We start from the raw sequence: 16,781 nt of genomic DNA, 5'->3' as shown, positions 1-16,781 counted from the left end.
TTTATTCTTTTTGATTCTATTGTAAACGGATTTTTTTTTAAATTTCCTTTTCAGGTTGTTCATTGTGTATAGACATGCAACTGATGTTTGTTTGTTGACTTTGTATCCTGATACTTTGCTGAATTCATTTATTAGTTCTAACTTGTGTGTATGTGTAATCTTTAGAGTTTCTATATATAAGATCATATCATCTGCAAACAGAGATAATTTTACTTCTTCCTTTCCATCTTGGACGCCTTTTATTTCTTTTTCCTGCCAAATGTTTTTGGCAAGAACTTCCAGCATTATGTTGAATAGAAGTGGTGAAAGTGAACATTCTTGCCTTAGAGGAAATGCTTTCAGTCTTTCACCATTATCTGATGTTCACTTTGGGTTTTTCACTTATGACTTTTATCATGTTGAGGTAATTTCCTTCTATTACTAGTTAGTTGAGTGTTTTTATTGTGAAAATTCAGATTGTTGAATTTTGTCAAATGTTTTTTTCTGCATTATGTGGTTTTTTTTCTTTCATTCTGTTATTGCAGTGTATTATGTTCATTGGTTTTTATATATTGACCATCCTTGTATTCTAGGAATAAATTCCATTTATTCATGGTGTATAATCCTTTTAATAGGCTGCTGAATTTGGTTTGGTAGTTTTGTTGAGGATTTTTGCATCAGTATTCATAAGGGATATTGGTCTGTAGTTTTCTTTTGTTGTAGTATCTTTGTCTGACTTTGGTATCACAGTAATGCTGGCCTCACAGAATGAGTAAGAATGTGTTCACTTCTCTTCAAAGTTTTGGAAAAATTAGAGAAGGATTGGTGTTTTCTTAAAATGTTTGGTCGAATTCACCAGTGATACCATCAGAGCCAAGGGTTTTCTTTGTTGGGAGATTTTTGATTACTGATTCAATTTCCTTCCTAGTTATATGTCTATACAGATATTTTATTTCTTCATGATTTAGTGATTGTAGGTTTTGTGTGTCTAGGAATTTTTTCGTTTCATGCAGGTTACCCAATTTTTGGCATACAGTTGTTCATAGTACTCTCATAATCCTTTTCATTTTTATAGAATTTGTAGTAATGTCTCCACTTTCATTTCTCATTTTAGTTATTTGCGTCTTTTTTCCTGGTCCACCTAGGTAAAAGTTTGTCAATTTTGTTGATCTTTTTAAAGAGCCAGTTTTTGGTTTAATTGGCTTTCTCTGTATTATATTCTCTTTTATATTTCTATACTCTAATTTTTATTTTTTTCTTTCTGCTAGCTTTGGTTTAGTTATTTTTCTAGTTCCTTAAGTTGTAAAGTTAGCTTATTGATTTGAGATCTTTCTTGTTTTTTCTGTCAGCATTTATAGCTATAAATTTCCCTCAGAATTGCTTTTGCTGTGTCCCATAAGTTTTGGTATATTGTGTTTTCATTTTCATTCATCTATAAGTATTTTCTAATTTCTCTCCTGATTTCTTTTTTGACCCACAAGTGTGTTGCTTATTGTTAATTTTCCAGTGTTCTTTTTGTTACTGATTTTTAACTTTATCCCATTGTGGTTGGAGAAGATATTTTGTATATCTATCTTTTAAAATCTGTTGAAATTTAATTTGTGGCGTAACATATGGTTTATCCTGGAAAATGTCCCATGTGCATTTCAGAAGAATATGCTTGCTGTTGTTGTTGGGTAGAACATTCTGTATGTATCTGTTAGACCTAGTTGCTTTATTATGTTAAGACGTCTGTTTCCTTACTTTTGTCTGGTTGTTTTATCTGTTATTGAGAGTAGAATATGGAAATCTATAATTGTTACTGTAGAACTACTTGTCTCTTCAGTTGTCAGTTTTTGCTTCATGTATTATATTTTGATGGTTTTTCATTAGATGCATTAATGTTTATCTCTGTCATCTTATTTACTTTCTATATGCCTTATAGCTTTTTTGCCCCTTGTTTTCTGTCTTCCTGTCTTTTTTGTTGAGTTGATTTTTTTGTAGTGAAAATAAATTCCTTTCTCATTTTCTTTTGTTTATATTCCAGAGCTATTTTCTTTGTGGTTACCATGGGGATTACATTTACCATCCTAAAGTTATATCACTCTAATTTGAATTTATGCCAGTTTAACCTAAATAATATATAAAAGTCTGTTCCTTTATAGCTTTGTCCCCACCTTTTTTGGTTGCTGATGTCACAAAATTACATTTTTACATTTTTGTACCCCAAAACATAAACAATTCTTTTGCATTAGTCACTTAAATTATGTAATAAAATGTGGACTTACAAACTAAAGTTACAATGACACTAGGTTTTAGACTCATTTTTTAAAAAATATATTAGTCTCTTAAATCACAGAGAAAAACAAAAAGTGGGATTACTAACCATTGTTACAAAAATACTAGCTTTTATAATTGCCCATGTATTCACCTGTATTGAGATCTTTATTTCTTCATGTGGCTTCAAATTGCTATCTAGTGTTCTTTCATTTGTACCTTGTGGGACTCCCCTGATCATTTTTGCAGGGCAGGTCTAGTGTAATGAACTCCCTCAGCTTTTGTTTATCTGGGAATGTCGTTATTTTTGCCTCACTTTTGAAGGACAGTTTTGTCAATACTGGATTCTTTGTTGGCAGGTTTTTTTCTTTAGCACTTTGAATATATTGGCCCACTGTCTACTGACCTGAAGGTTTCTGATAAATAATGTGCTGATAATCTTGTTAAGGATTCCTTGTATGTGATGAGTTATTTCTTGCTGCTTTCAAAATTCTTTGTCTTTTGAAAGTTTGATGATAATGTGTCTCAGTGTGGGTCTCTTTGACTACTTGGAGTTCACTGAGCTTCTTGCATGTTTAGGGCCATGTTTTTCTTCAAGTTAGGGAAGTTTTCAGCCATTATTTCTTCAAGTACTCTCTCTGCCCCATTTCCTCCCTCCCTCTTTCCCTTTCTCTCCTCCTTCCTCCCCTCGCACCCTCCCTTTTTCTGGGACTCCTACAATGCATACATTGGTCTGGTTGATGCTGTCTCACACGTTCCTTAGGCTCTGTTAACTTTTCTTCACTATTTTTCTTTTTCTGTTCCCAGACTCAATAATTTTCATGATCCTATTTTCAGGTTCACTGATTGATTATTCTGCCTGTTAAAATCTGCCTTTGAATCCCTCTAGTGAATTTTTTATTTTAGTTATTGTACTTTTCAGCTCCAGAATTTCATTTTAGGATTTCTATTTATTGATATTTCCATTTTGTTCATACATTATTTTCTTGACTTTCTCTACCTCTTTAGGTAGAGAATTTTAGGTAGAGAATTTTAGGTAGAGAAATTACCATTTTTTGAGCATCTTTAAGGCAGTTGCTTTAAAGTATTTGTCTAGTATATCTGCCATCAGGTCTTTTTCAGAGACAATTTCTGATTATGTATTTTTGAATAGACCATGCTTTCCCATTTCTTTGTATGCCTTTTTTTTTTTAAACTGGACATTTTAATCTAATAATGTGGTAGCTCTGAAAATCAGATTCTCCTCCTTCCCCAGAGTTTGCTGTTTTTTGTTATTGTTTTGGTTATTGGTTTTTTTTTGTTTTTGTTTTTGTTTTTTTTACAGGCTACCTCTGTGCTCGAGATCAGCCTGAGGTACAAACTTCAGGTCTTCTCAGGTCTTTTCTGAGTCTGAACCTTTCTCTTGGCATGTACAGGTCACTTTCTGTTTTTCCCTTCATGTGCATCTGCTGTTTAATGTCTGGTTCCCAAAAGGGGAAAAAGAGAAAAATAAAGGAGAGGGGGGAAGGGGGCAGTAGCCCTTTAAATCCCCCTGGAAGCCACTTCAGCCAGAGGGAGTGGGGCTTGCAACAATGGGAAGAGGTAGCACCTCTTTGTCTGCATCTCTGTGATCAGAAGTAGCAATCAGTGACTAGAGGGCAGATCCTCAATATTTGGTGGATAGTGCGCTTTTTGCCCACTTGGCTCCTGTAAGCTCTGTGTGAGATCCTCCAGAAACTGCTGCACAGCTTCCTGCCACAGGGTTGGGTGTAGGGGATGGGTAACTATTGTAGAGGTAAGATATGAAATTGACCAAAATGAACCACAGTTCATGCAGTTTACTGGCCAAGCCTCTCCCTGGAAGTTGTAAGTCTTCAGCAGACTCCAGCATTCTAAAATAGTTACAGCAGACAGGTTCTGCCGATGCAGCTGTTGTTTACATGGGGAGATAGATGCTCCCTATTTTGCCATTTTCCCAGAATCCTCTCCTCCTTAACTCTCTCATATACATTTTAAAATCAACTTGTCACGTTCTGTGAAAAATCCTGTCAGAATTTTATTAGGAATTGCATTGAATTTATAAATAATTTGTGAAGCACTCTCTAACAGTGTTATCTTTTCCATCACTATGGTATGTCTCTTCATTTTAGGAGTGCTTCTTTAATGACTTCAATAGTTTTATAATTTTCTCCTAATTAAGGCCATGCATAAGGGTTTTTTTTTTTTTGAGTCATTTTTTGAGATCATTTATTTTTGTTTATATTGCAGATGTCATTCTTTTAGGAATTACATTCTCTGTAGCTAATGTGCCAAGATGCAGTATTTTTAAAAATATTTAAATATTTAAAGTATTTTAAAAATATGATTTCTTTGACCCATATTTTAAAATTTTAGAAACTTTTCTAGAAATTTCAAATATATTTTTTATACTGGTAACTATGGTAAAAATGTACATAGTAAAGAGCTTATACATCCCAGGGCTTCTCCCTTACAGCCGAGGCAGGAGACTGCTGTACAGTGGCCATGCAGGAGCAACCCTATACTATGAAGCAAGTGATGCCCTTTGGGAGTAACTTTGACTAATGGGAGACAGGAACCATGAATGATTTATTCTCCCTTCTTTCCCCATGGACTTTTAAGAGACACAGCCATTTCAAAAGATCCCTCTGAAAACATGCTGTGAACTTCTGGGTTGCACATTCTCTTCTATTTGCTCTTCTTCCATCTCTCTTTCCTTTTCTTTCTCTCTCCTGCTTCCCTGAGATTACAGCCTCCCAAAAAGTGTTATCACATGAGTTTCCCCTCCAGCCTCTGTTTCTAACCTGGGCTAAAACAGAAATTTTGGATCATCTGAATCCTAATGAATGACCATGCTGTAAATGGACCTTGTTTCTAGGTTCCAGTGCACAAATTGGTGTTTGTATAGAAATAAATTTCTCTCAGACAACTAGAAAAGGAAAGAGGCTAATGTACCATACACACACACACACACACACACACACACATATATATATATATATATATATATATGTGAAGTATTTATTAAACCAGGGGAAGGCTGATGGACCTCATCAACAAGCTATAGGCAAACTTTGAGGGGTTTGATTCTGGAAAGGGAGAGAACTGAATCAACCCATAACACACAACAATGGAGACTGTTAAACTCACAAGAATATACATTGTAGCAATCAAATCCACAAGAGAGGATTTGGTTTCATCAAAACACCACTATTTATCTCGTTAATAGAGTATTAAACTTTATTCATACTATAGTTTGTTTTAGAGAATTTATATGCTTCAGGAGTTTAAACTGAACCTAGTTTGGATTTGGATACACTTTAGGACAATATAATAAAAATAATTTTGTCAACACTTGTGAGATGTCCTTGATTTTCTTTTAAAAGAGATTCATTATTTTCTAAAGTTTGAGAAACTGCTTTTCCATAGTTTTTCCCTACTACATATCTTTGTTATCTCAGGGCTCCATTTGCTAAGATGTCTCTGTCTCTCCAGATCGCCAGTGGGGACAGCTTAGAGCTGCTACACAGGTGCTTTGGAAATCCACTTTAGTAGACCCCTTGGCTTTCATTTACAGGCTATAAGCGGGGGACGTTTCCAAACTGAGTTTGTATATTTCCCTTAAGTAGCCCCAAACTCGCTGGTTTACAGAGGCTCTAAATTGATGGCTATGAGGCTTTCCCCTTTTCAAACCCACAAATCCCGCTCCCTCAGCTTCGCGGCTGCCACACCCGTGTCTCCCTCCCCTAGAGCTGCTTCCCAACCTTGCCTGATTCTAGTCCTTTGTTTAAGATACAGACTTTCAGACTTTTTCTGGAAATTCTAGATGTCTGGAGACAAGGCTTAGGGATGTGCATTTTAGCAAGTGCCCCAGGAAAGTCTTACAGGCGGGTAAGTTTGAGAAACATGGCTCTCTGATTTCCTCGTTTCCCACACTTCTCCCCTGAAGGCATCTCACCGTTCGCGGGATGAGCTGGGTAGGTAACTCAGGTTTGGTGAATTTCGCGGGTGCCAGGCCTCCTCCGCAGCCCTCGTGCGGTTGCTGGGCGACCAGACAGACGCTCCTGGTCAACCGCGGCTCACGAGAAATCTCGCGAGGCCTCCGGAAGCGCTCTCCTCTTGTGGCCTCGCGCGGGCCCAGCCCTCTGTGTCGTGGCAGTCGGGGATTGGTGCGAGCCACTAGGCAGGGTCCGAGTGGAGGTCAGTTAGCGGGGTGAGGCCGTAAGGCATCGGTCACGTTAGCGTTTTCGTAGACCAACCAGTAGCCAGAACAATTTTCGGCAGGTCACTATTTCCCCCTACTGGATTATTTTTGCCATCAGCTTTGAACGTTTCAGTGCCCAGTTACCCCGTTTTCCCAGTAATAGGGCAGGAAACGAATGGTCTGAATCAAAATACAGCCCATACTTCACCTATCCTGTGATAAAATACAAACTCCTTAGGGTGACATTCTTGCCCTCTGCAGTACTTACAATCTGGCACTTGGCTCAGTATGCTCTGTTCTAATTTACCCTTCCTTCCCCGCTGCTCAGGGTAGCAATAGGACACACCTTTCCTCCTTAATTCTTGTTTTCCCTTTTAAGATTAAAGGACTCAGCTTGGAATTAGGGCATTTTTTCTGAAACCTTCCTAGGTACTCAGTCTTGTTGAGTGATGCTTTTTTCTGCCCCCCAAACAGCCGGGATATGGTAACTTCTTTAGCATAGCACTTACCACACTATTATATGTTTGTTACCCATATCTCCAGTACGATGGTGAATTCTTTGAGGGTAAGGATTATGTCTTTTACCTTGCTATTTCCAAAACCTAACAAAGTGCCTTGTACATTAGCAGTCACTCCCAAGCATTTAGAAAATATATAATTTACAAATGAAAGAGAAAAACAATAGAACAAGGAACTGACATTTGCAGTGGAAAGGCTGGGGCTCATTAGGGATATGGTAAAGTGAACAATCTGAATTAAGGTACGGTACAAGCTGGAAAACCATAATAGCTCTGGTCTTTAGGGTGGGGGCACTTTGGGGAATCATTGCTGTTTCTTGAACAGAGTGTCAGAGTAGGAGATTTTTAGAATGACAAGGAGGCTTAGAGCCCATGTGGACAGTCCAACTTGCAATATTGCAGATAAAGAAATTCTCAGGCCTAGAAAGAGAAAAGAAATATGCTGAAGGTGACATGTGAGGTGGCAGAGAGAGAATTTACCCTTGAGCTCCTAATTTCAAGAACAGATCCCCCTTCCTTATATCTCACTGAATGATGCAGTAAGAGTAGCATCGGGGGGGGACAGGGGGATGGGGACAGATGTCCTAACCCTATTCATGACATTGTTGCTAATGTCCAGTTGTGGAGCAGTGTTGGCCTGGATTGGGGAGAAGGCAAAGAAACTGACAAGGAATGAACAAGTTTAGGAGGCATCTTGAAGCATGATTTAATAAAGAGAGATTGGATAGGTTAAAGGGAGGGAGAAGTTGACGATAATTCCTGGGTGTTATGGAGGATAAAGGAACAACACTGGAGAAAGTGGAGAGGGAGGCAATTAATCTGGAGGGAAGTGGGTGAATTTCGTTTACACATGTTAAATGTGAGGTGAGATAGGTTTCATAGTTTCCAGAATAGAATTGATCATTGAAACCATAGGGGCATAAATGGCAGTGAGGGAGAAAGTGGGGGAAAGAGAAATAGCAAGTTAAAAACTATGCCAACTAGTTTGGATGGAAGAGAGAAGCAAAGCTAGTTATCAGAGGAAAATTTGTCAGAGGTGAGATTTGTTCTGAGAAGAACAAGTAATCAGTGATTCAGAAACCAATAAATTAGATTCAGTCACTAGGGGAAGAATTTAAGGAGGAGAGTACCTAACAGAACAAACAGCTATGGAAGGATGTGACAAAGTAAAAGAATGCTCAGAACAACATGGCTAAAACACTACAGCACAAATCAGATGCCCTTCTTGTCTATTTTAAAGTTCATTCATTTGGGAACAATAGATCCAGCAATATATGCAGGGCCATCCTATTGCTCTGTGTAGTCCTCATTTAACTTGCTGCTAACATTACTTTACTGGAAACATGTTTAGCAATGCCTCATTGAAAACCAGTTGCTCTGTTAATCTTTGTTTTATAACAGTTTCATATGTCATTGTAAAAAGGAGTATGATCTCATTTGTGGCAAAATTATATGCATATTTAAGTGTCTGAAAGGATATATGTCTATGTCTATACATGTATAGGTTTAGATGTAGATCTATAGATCTTTACCTGTATCTATATCCCCAAATATTTAATAGTGGCTGTTTTTTGGTGGTGCGATTATGACTTTGTTTTTCCTTCTTTTTTAGTAATCAAGTTTTTTAAGAATGATAACATTATATTCTGAAAGTTCATTTTGGATTCTGCTCTTGGTAGAATTGAAAATCTCTTTGTGACAGCTAGTTTTTAAAATAGCTTAAAATAGTTGAATTGCTAATTAATTTTTAATGCAACAAGTTGTTTAAGAGACAGTATTTTCTCATTAAGATGTGAAATATAATTCCTGTCTAGTGACACACAGTGTTAAACAATCATCTGTGTATTTTCTAATGTGGCAGAAATCTGGCAGACTACAAGAAATTTTTGTCTTCAGTGCCACATTTGTAAGTCCAGCATAAAATACTCTAAAATTTACAGTTTGATAGATGTTGAGAAATTTGTATTTGTAAAAAAAAAGTGAGGTCTTGAGAAAATTTTAAAAGACATTCTTAGAAGAGTATGCTAAAGAGCACATTTTCTAAAGTCTCCAATAGAGTTTCCAAATAACTTTAGACAGAATCACACTTTTATTTAGAATATTGTTCTATGTATTTGTCAACTAGTATGTTTCCTGACCTTCTAGAGTACATACTACACAGAAAACAGTTTAATGATTCCTTTCATTGAGAAGCTGACAAATTAAAGAGCCCAGACATGCATATCATCGCATAACTCCATATAGAAAAATGATCATTTATTGGAGTTAGCTCCTTTTTTTTAAAATTTTGACCTTGTGGACCGGTAAATATTAATAAGTATGGTAGGCAGACTTCTAACATGGTCTCAGTGATCTCACCTCCTGGGATTCATGCCCTCGTGTGGACCCCTCCCCTTCAGTGTGGAATAGACATAGTGACTTGTTCTAACCAATAGAATAAGGCAAAGTTGATGAGATGCCATTTCTGCAATTAGGTTACAAAAGACTGTGACTTCTGACTTACTAGCAAGTTCTCACTCTATTGCATTTTTGGCTTGCACTCTGATGGGGGAGCCCCATGTGACAAGGAACTGAGGATGGCCTCTAGCCAACAGCTAGTGAGGAACTGAGACTCTCAGTCCAATGAGAAACTAAATGTCAACAACTACTGTTTAAGCTTGGAAGTCAGTCCTTCCCCAGTTGAGCTTTCAGGTGAGACCTAGTCCACACCTTTATTACAGCCTCGTGAGGGACCCTGAAACAGATTACTCAAATTCCTGACCCACAAAATCTGTGAAATAATAAATGTGTGTTATTTGAAGCCACTAAGTTTTGGGTGATTTGTTATGCAGTAATGACTAACTAATACAGGAAGCAATGAAAAATTTTTTTTAAGGAGGGAAATTTTACTTAGAAATTTGGGACATGATTCCCATTTTCATAGGACATTCTGAGTGGAAGCTCAGAGGAGAGAAATGAAAATAACTGTAGGAGGTTGTAGCTTAGCTGGAACAAAAGATTTTTTACCAAGTATCCATTTATAGAAGCTGTAAGTTGTAGAGTCAATACAAAGGAAGCCTTTTTGTTTATGAATGAGGCAGTTTCCATCCAAGGCTTGATTACTTTTGATTTCTGTAACTTGATCATGGTCGTTAAATTGAGAGCTTCATTGCTTTTTAATGACTTGATGTACACAATATGGGCACCAATAATAAATAATTTCTTTAAAGCTTAACTTAGTAACTGATTTATGTCATTTATTATATAATGTATTCTATAAATGTAAATGATGATTATATAGATTCTATATAAAACAATCCAAGGTATTTCTCCTGAGTTCCAGACCTGTGCATCCAACCAGCTGCTGGACATTCTTTCCACTTGAATATGAATGTCTTAGAGGCAAAAAACTCTGCACCTGTCAAACTGAACTCATTTCTATCCTGCACAAATGTGGTCTGCCTCCTCTGGTTCCTGTCTTGCTCACAGTCCACCCTACTACTCAAAGTAGAGCCTGAGAACCGTCTCCAATACTCTCTCATATACTCCCACGTTGGGTCACCACATCGAGTTCACTTAATCTCAGAAACTACTTTCAAATCCAGCAGTCTCTCCATGCTCCCATCAGTACCTAAGAATGGACATGAAATAACTTTGACAAGTTCTATTAATTTTTTAAAAGTTCTATTAATTTTAGTACACAAAATTTTCTCAAGTTGTATTTTTGAAGTTCTATTAGATATGACTGTAAATTAAGGGATCTAAGCTGAAAATCAGTTTCATTACCTTAAAGTCACATTATGTCTAAATATATTTTAGTTAATATATTTTAGAGTAAAAACATTTTCTGAAAAGTAGTTTTGTAAACATTGTCACAGATATGCTAATTGAAGTAATGTTTTATTATGTTTTATTCAGGAATGAAGATTCCTGAAAAATCTATTGTTGGTAGAGCGTAACACTTTAGTTTGACTTTCAGGAAGCATTTGCAAGAAGGGGACTTAAAATTTTGGAAAAAGTTTAGATTACATTTTAGGAACAGTTCATTGCTTATGTTTTAGGGATTAAAAAAAATTGTCTTTCAGACCAAGGGTGGGGAACCTCTGTCTTCTAATAGAGATCCAAGACACTGCTTAAGTTTATCAGGCCAATAATAAGTTCAGCAAAAGTTTAATTAGTTGGTGATGGATTGAGGCTAAGAGTGAAACTCAGCAATGTAATACACTATAGTCTTATATCTTTCAAAATGATTTGTTAAAATTAATGAAAACATCTTGCATATTTGTATTTAACTGCTTTATTTTTTGGGCTCCTGTCTGCTTTTTTTTGGTTAGCTTGTTTGAAAAGAGTTCCATTCCTTCATGCTTGTTTTTGAAAATGGCTGTTTTTTTTTTTTTAAACTTGTGTGTGTAGCCATTTGCATATTTCTGCAATAGTGATCCTTGATTGAAAAATTTTTTAAATACTTTTTTCCCTCTTGTTTTAAATCTGTTAAGAAGTTTGGGAAAAGATTTTCATTTGATCATAGTCTTACAGTGAAACAAGTCAGCTTCCCATAAAAAGGCATAAACATTTAATTTTGTCATCCTAAAAACACATATTGTTAATGTTTCTTAAAAACAAATTGAAATGTCCATTGGATTTATTTCTTCATTGAACAGATATTTACCAATTGCGTACCACATGCCATTGTACAAGGTGCTGAGGATGCCTGAGGTAGTTACACCAAGTCCCCATCTCTGTGGCACTTACCTTCTAGGAAGGGGAGATAGATAGTGAAAAAGTAAATAATTCGGTGGCCAAGATAATTTCAGGTTTTGGTACATTCTGTGAAGGAAATAAATAGGATAAAACGACTGTATAACTGGGGTATAGAAGTGAGGAAGAAGGGAAGAGGTGTTTTCTTGAGGTGAGAGAGACAGGTTATGCCTCTCAGTGGAGGCAGAATTTGAGCTGAGACTTGAAGAATGAGCAGCTTAAAGAGCCAGGCCTTTGAGAGCCTGTGAGGAAGTGTTCCAGGCCGGGGAAGCAGCCATTGTGAGGGCTCGGAGGGGGAAAGAGCTGGATAAGCATAAGAACCCCAGGACACACACTGAGGCTGGAGCATAGTGTGGAGGGGGGAGAACAGGATGAGAGGGAAGCAGGAAATAGATGAGCCTTTACGCCACAGTGAGAAATCTGGATTTTGGTTTATAGCACCATTTAGCTCATAAGGCAGAAGGCAAATTTTTCTTTTGTTAGTGAACTTCTTTTGTTATATTTAGAGTTTGAAGGAAAGTACAGTTGCCATTTACGAGTTGAAATTCAAAATCTTGGTTGAAATATGTTCCTTTTTTTTAAGTCTTTTAATTTGTTACGATGTTGCTTCTGTTTTTTTCTTACCTCTTGGTTTTTTGGCCATAAGGCATGTGGGCTCTTGCCTGCCTGCACCCCCTGCATTGGAAGGCGAAGTCTTAACCACTGGACCGCCAGGGAAGTTCCAAAACGTAATGTTCTTATAGTGTGATATTAATGTGATGAATATAGTATTATCAAAGATGCTCTTAGAATTCTGGTAGTGGGAACCTGAGATTTAGAATATATAATTTCTACTTGTGCTCCCAAATTTCAAATTTAATAGAGCTTTTGTTTCAGTTTTACTCTTTACTGAAATAGGTAAAGCACTTTTTAAATTGCGTTACAGTTGATGTACAGTATTACATAAGTTACAGGTGTACAATATAACAATTTTTAAAGGTTATACTCCATTTATAGTTATTATAAAATATTAGCCGTATTCCCTGTGTTGTATAATACATCATGTAGCTTATTTTGTACATAATAGTTTGTACCTCTTAATCTCCTATCTTTAGCTACCCCTTTCCTCTTCCCTCTCCCCACTGGTAACCACTAGTTTGTTCTCTATATCTGTGAGTCTGCTTTTTGTTTTATTCACTAGCTTGTATTTTTTAGATTCCACATACAAGTGATACCACACAGTATTTGTCTTTTTCTGTCTGACTTATTTCTCTTAGCTATGATATTACCCTCCAAATCCATCCATGTTGTTGCAAATGGCAAAATTTCATTGGTTTTTATGGCTGAGTAGTATTCCATTGTATATTTATATATACACATACACACACACTGCATCGTCTTTATCCATTCATCTGTTGATGGATACATACATTGCTTCTGTATCTTAGCAATTGTAAATAATGCTACTATGAACATTAGGGTGCAATTAATGTTTTTGTTTTTTTCGGATATGTACCCAGGAGTGGAATTGCTGGGTTATACAGTAGTTCTGTTTTTAGTTTTTTGAGAAATCTCCATACTGTTTTCCACAGTAGGGTAAAGCACTTGCTAATAAACGATTTTTAGATCTTGGGATAACTAGAAGTCCATAGTGTTGATGTCTGTCTAAAAGAATTACCATTTCAACAGGCCATAGTTCCTTAGTTTTAAGTAATATAGTGTTTTACCTTGAATATTGACTAGTTAGAAAACTTAAAAATAATCTCCTCTTAGACTTCCTAGGTGGCGCAGTGGTTAAGAATCCGCCTGCCAACACAGGGGACACAGGTTCGATCCCTGCTCCAGGAAGATGCCACATGCCACAGAGCAACTAAGCCCGTGTGCCACAACTATTGAGCCTGAGCTTTAGAGCCCATGAGCCACAACTATTGAGCCCATGTGCTGCAACTACTGAAGCCCATGTGCCGAGAGCCCGTGTTCTGCAACAAGAAAAGTCACAGCAATGAGCCCATGCACCACAATGAAGAGTAGCCCCCGCTCACCACAACTAGAGAAAGCCCACGTACAGCAATGAAGAAGACCCAACACAGCCAATAAATAAATAAATTTATTAAAAAAAAAATAATCTCCCCTAAAACGTGGTGTTTGTGTATAACTCTCACATCAGTGGCATATCAAGTTAACTTCTCTGAAGGTATAGAACTTTTCAGATGATTGTAATTATTCAGCATGGTGTGCCCTCATAAATAAGATCATAAATTTTTACTTAGTCTAACTTGTGTTACTTTATTTAAGCCCAGAATCTTAATAGCCTCAAGTATACTAGAAACAAATGCAAGAAATGATAGAAGGATTACATAGGAGTTGAAGTAAAAGATTAAAGCTAAACACATACATGTTTTAAAGGACTTATTTAATATCATCAATAATACAGAGTAAACTGAAGTTTATTCAAATAATAAATTGGGCATGGAGTATAAAGTCGAAAATTCTAGGAACAAAAATGAATCATTTAAATAAAATATTTATTTGAAGATGAACTTATAGAAACTAAATTTTTAGGAAGGTAAGTAGTTATGCTTTGTAATGGTAAGCATATTCATAGTTATATGATAGATATTTATAACCCTCTATAACCTAACATAAAGGTCACAAAGCTCTATTCTTGACATTGTATTTCTTTATGTATATGCCTCTTAGGTTATGAAAAGTACAACTGGAGTTCATCAAAGTGTGCCCCAAGGCACAATACCATTTTACTCAGTCATTAGAAAGTTTAGCGTAATTGCTTAGTATAATCCAAAGAAAATATGAGTACTGACATCAGGGACTCTCCAATTTGTTAGGCAGTTGTTCCATAATTTTTGGCACCAAGATAATCCACATGTTGAAAAAGCAATTAATCATTGGTGTTAGTTATTAAGCTATGATTTTAGCTGTTTCCTCCCAAATTTGACCTGAAATGACAGAGTTCCTTATTTTATTTTTGTAATATTCTGATTTTTGAGATCAAAAGTTTAAATATGTCAGTCTGGTTACAGTTGACCTGAGTTTCATGTTACTAGTTTTCTAAAATAAGATCAGAACTTTATAAAGATAAATGGTGTTTCTTCCAGTAATATTTTGATAAAACGTTTAGAAATTTTTAGAAACTTACAGACTGATTATCTCAGAACAAATTACTTGAAATCCTTAAACTAGCATTTGGCTCTAAGATGGTAAGTTTATTTGCTGCTAAAACTTGTACTGACCAGAATGAGAGAACACACAATTAGATTTTTAATTTTCAAATGCAGTGACATAGACACATCAATTTTTAAACAGTGTATGAAATAATTACCCCATCATAGTCTGAACATAATCAACTTTGACTTATTTTATAGCATACAGATGAGCAAAACCAAGAGCCATCATTCCATATAGTATATTTTTATATCTTCAAAAAACAAAAAACCACATTGCTCCCCCAGGTATTTATTTTGGAGTTTACAGTTAAAACAATCCAGAAATTTAGAAAGAAACCTTCAAAATTCAACAGTCTGTGTTCAGTTCATTTTAGTCAGCTACATGTGGATACAGTGCAGACTTAGCAATATAAATGAACTCTTCTCTGCATGCATGACTTATGCATCTGTACCTCATCACTCAGAACAGTTTTTGGAAACTCTGAATCTCTGCAATATGCAGCATTCCAACTCCCAAACAGTTCCTCTGATTCATTGTAAAGTTACTTATGTTCCTGCTCTTCTGTGTTTATTTTCAAGTGGCTGCAGTATAAGGCAGTTTATTATTCTATTATGCAATGCAGTGATTTTTCAAAATCCAGAATACCAAGTAGTCACATTAATTTGCAACAGCAATCTTCAGACTTGATCCCTCAAATGGAGCACGTGATGTTTGGTCTCAGAGCCGATTTTCCAAATTCAAAAACAATGGAGTGCAAATGGTTTCTCTGCCCCTGGTGGCTCTTTGTTCTTGGCAGTACTACTGATTTCAAAATAACAACTTGTGTGGTGTCTTATTGTTAATTGGTAAATAAAATGTGTAGAATGAGAACATATATAACTGGACACTGTAACCTAAAAATGATACTAAATGCATAAATTCTCAACAATATATACAGAAGTTAATTGTTTGGAACTGGGAACTTGAGATATAAAAACAATCTGGAAAATCTGGAACACCCTTGATTCTGGGATCTCAGTGTACCCTTAACTGGTCCCAATTCCCAATCCACATCCGTTGACTTCTCTCTCCATCTCCTGTGCTCCTGGCTCCAGTTTTATTACTTGGACATTGGGATTAAGTTTTTGATGATGATTGACATTTCCTGTATATTATCACAAAAGAGCTTGAGAAATTATCTCTGAAAAAATTTGAAGCTGAACAAAAACCAGACTTCACTTAGAAAATGGCCTTTTCAGCTCCTGAATATCTCAAGGCTGTAAGCTAACACTGCAGGAAAAGGCAATGCCAATTCATGAGCTAGTTTCTAAATGATGGCTGCAAATTGACCCATTTCCTAAAATCTCAATATTATGAACTGGAGCACTTATACCAAAAGTGATCATGAGAATACATTAAAACTTGAAGATGTACTTTAGAAATATTTATAAAGGTTTTGCTTCTAATAAAGTAACTGCATTTACAGTAGAATGCAAATACTCTTTTCTGGGGCTGTTTTTGTGTGGGCTGGACTGTTAAGCAGAGGGGATATTGTTGGTTTTCTCTGTAGTATCCATTTAGCCTTAATGAATAGTAGTCATGAATTTTTGGTGTTGCTGACCCCACTCCCAGCTCCCGGAGTTGCCCTTAATTGGTCTAAACCAATCACTGTATGTGCATGTGTGTATATATATATAATCCCAGGAGTGGGCTCACGACCCAGTTAGACCAGTCAGAGTGAAGTCAGAACCTTACTTTGAAAGCCATGAGCAGCTCTTTCCCTGTGACTGGATGGTGTGGTATGCAGCCATTTTGGAGGAACCAGCTTGCGGTTTAGGTCAACACGTGGAGGGCAGAGCTGAGAACCATTACAGGAAACCTAATTCAACTATGCTTAAACCAAACATGACTTTGGACTCTGAAGTTAGGTGAACCAACAAATTCTT

The 16,781-nt window shown here is 36.4% G+C and overlaps 2 protein-coding genes across 3 annotated transcripts in view; one reads left to right on the top strand and one right to left on the bottom strand.

Moving 5' to 3' along the window:
* PPP1R42 (protein phosphatase 1 regulatory subunit 42) overlaps positions 1–6,370 on the bottom strand; it is a 46,261-nt gene extending 39,891 nt beyond the window's left edge. Inside the window, exon 1 of the mRNA XM_057734134.1 lies at positions 6,191–6,370. The gene's annotated coding sequence lies outside the window, so the exon portion shown is untranslated. The remainder of the gene's footprint in view (positions 1–6,190) is intronic.
* CSPP1 (centrosome and spindle pole associated protein 1) overlaps positions 1–16,781 on the top strand; it is a 195,678-nt gene that overhangs the window by 41,229 nt on the left and 137,668 nt on the right. The window lies entirely within an intron of this gene.

This window comes from Hippopotamus amphibius, chromosome 5, assembly GCF_030028045.1.
Source record: "Hippopotamus amphibius kiboko isolate mHipAmp2 chromosome 5, mHipAmp2.hap2, whole genome shotgun sequence".
Lineage (NCBI taxonomy): Eukaryota > Metazoa > Chordata > Mammalia > Artiodactyla > Hippopotamidae > Hippopotamus > Hippopotamus amphibius.
The sequence above is the reverse complement of the archived record's forward strand: the minus strand, read 5'-3'. Positions and strand labels throughout refer to the sequence as shown.